Raw genomic sequence first — 2,775 nt, 5'->3', positions numbered from 1 at the left:
AAGACACATTGTGTCAACAATTCTGTAGAAAGTAGTTAGACAATAGAATTGGGGCCTAGGTGTAGGTCCAACGACAAGAATGCATTAAAACCCAAGAGTACATACAAGGGTTAACATATAGACTTTCCGGAAGCTAAAATACGCACTGAAAAGCACCCGAAATACACTTTAAATACTGAATTTTATATATTTCAGCAAAATTTAGGATTATAACAAGATTGTACCATGCAAAAACGTGACTAAATGGTCCTGAATACTTTCCTAAGTGTCGGGTATTGAAAGGGGCACAAAAGGATACATAAAGGACACTAAACGGTGCAATTTAGCACTTTAACGAACCGGTATTTAACCGAACAACCGGACATTACCCGGAACACCAAAATATTGCTAGAAGCATTGTTTTAATATTTTTGGGCTAGTTATGATCACTGAACACCCTAACACACTATATAACACCATATATGTTTAACACCTAAACACTACACTTGAAATCTAACCATTTAACTTAACTACCCATGAAACTTACACATACCCCCCCCCCTCCTGTAACACTCTAGTTACTATTTAACGGTTTTGATATATAAATACCAACAAGTAGATGTGTAATCAAGTTTACACATACTATAAAAATACGAGTTTATTAAAACTTTTACAAATCATAAGTTATTCAACATAAGTGATCAAATTTGTCGTTTAAAATTTTGCGACGAGGAAATGTGCGGAAGCATGTATCTTTATCGTGTTCGGTCCTTCGATGAGCTTGATCGTCTTCCGGCATCCAAAAAGAACCTACATTTCATAAACATGAAATGCTTTAGTCATACGGGGATTGTAATACGTCTAAACAAATCTGGTAATGACAATGGAAGGAAAAAGAATCCCAACGTTAAATTGATCTCAAAACATGGATTTCTAACTGGCCTCCACCGTAACTTACGGTGGCACCGTAAGTTACGGTGGCCCCGTAAGTTACGGTGGCCCCTGGTGTGACATGCCCCTACCGTAAATCAGTAGGGGCTGCCGTAAAGCCTTCAGCTCCACCGTAACTTACGGTGGCACCGTAAGTTACGGTGGCCCCTGCATTCCAGCTTTCCTATTTTGCCGTTAATTGGCACGAAAACTTTCGTATCTTACAAACCGCTTATCCGTTTGACCCACCGTTTCTTCCTACATGATTGTAATTTGACCCTTCATAATATGGAGTCAGAATCCAACCTCCGAATTAACAAAATTTAAGACTTTTAAGTCTTCGGCTTATTACCATTTTTACCAAATTTTGACCCGTTCACGATTTTATCAAACAAACATGTTTACTTGATCCATAAACTCATGGAAATCATAATTTCAATATTTCCTATCAAATGATTCATAGATCATGGGTTTCTTACTTAATTAGAACCCGTTTACGTTCAAGTGCTTATTTTGACCCGTTAAAGGTATTTAAGCACTTTAAAGCTTAAAGTCGCTTTCATTCATTTCTAGCGTTATATACAACATTCTTATCAAGTAATTTTCCACCACAACTATAATTGTGGTGGACTTAATGAGATGATCTATATAATCCGAGTTTTTCTCGTCTGATTGCTAATTTACAGCAAAGACTCATATAGAGTTATTTGACCGAAAGTTTACATCTTTCGCTTCTTACACTTATTCCAATTATTTATTTGATCATAAAACTCGTTTCAAAACTACCTTTAAAGGTTGTTTATTCGAATTAGCCAACAAGGGCGTTTTAGTCAATTGTAGTCATTCTTTTACGCGAAGGACTATTAGTGCTTGTTTGAACCCCAAATCCGACCTTTTAACCATATTCTTGTTTAGAAACCAATATGTTTCTAAAACACCTTAATCATAACTCAACTTATTCGCTTTACCTAAAAGATAACCGAATATCTTATTTTAACCTCGTCTAACTATTATAAAACTCCAAGCTCTACATGATGAGTTGTATTATTATACATACCTGGCTCGGATCAATATATTGACCCGTTTCAATACCTTTCCTTAGTGGCTGCTAAGCGATAGCGATGTAAGCATCCATGTGCTATTTATTTCCTAAAATCATGCATCTTAACAACCCATTAGTCGATATTGTCAAAGGGTTATAATTTCACCTTTTGACCCGTTTGGCCGAATTGACCGATTATATTAGCGAGATGATATTTATTACCACCTCGTATATATATATATATATATATATATATGACTCGCTCCGATTTACACCGTGCGGTCACTTACTTATAATTCCATTTCTTAACACTTTTTAGCCTACTATGGCTTACGTCATAAATTATCTTTTTCGTAATATGACAAAAGGATATTATGAAATATATGACTAGTGTAAGATATACTTAACTCGTGTCCGAACTATGCTTTTTTCCTTTCCTTCTTGATTCGTTTGACCCGCTCCCTCATCAAGCTTCCACCTAGCTTGTTACGCGTCAAACTATCATCATTGTTTTCAAGGTGGTTAGTTTAATCACAATTTAATACGATTATTCCACCTTACGCATTTCATACCAAAGATTACCATTTATCGCATTATGGGTCAGTTTGACTTTTCGAAAGTCAAACATCCCTTAATATGCACATTCATGTTCCTTAGCTAGTTTAGGCATTTTCAATTTACCCGGTGGGCGTTCCTTTAAGCTATCGTTCTAACGAATCTTTTAACTCGAGTTCATGCTATTGTTAACACTAAGTTAGCCTAGTTCTTGATTATCGAAGACACTATATTTCTTTATCTCATAAAATCCACGGGTTTTCCCTCTA

The 2,775-nt window shown here is 35.9% G+C and overlaps 1 long non-coding RNA gene across 1 annotated transcript; it reads right to left on the bottom strand.

Annotated features, from left to right (window-relative positions):
• Nucleotides 1-601: 601 nt before the first annotated feature.
• LOC118491335 lies at nucleotides 602-2,073 on the bottom strand. Its single transcript, XR_004891301.1, has 2 exons — nucleotides 1,967-2,073; nucleotides 602-789 (listed from the first exon to the last, which is right to left on the bottom strand). It is a non-coding gene; the product is annotated as an uncharacterized LOC118491335 (long non-coding RNA).
• Nucleotides 2,074-2,775: the final 702 nt, after the last annotated feature.

Source organism: Helianthus annuus, chromosome 4 (assembly GCF_002127325.2).
Source record: "Helianthus annuus cultivar XRQ/B chromosome 4, HanXRQr2.0-SUNRISE, whole genome shotgun sequence".
NCBI classification, from domain to species: Eukaryota; Viridiplantae; Streptophyta; class Magnoliopsida; order Asterales; family Asteraceae; genus Helianthus; species Helianthus annuus.
The sequence above is the reverse complement of the archived record's forward strand: the minus strand, read 5'-3'. Positions and strand labels throughout refer to the sequence as shown.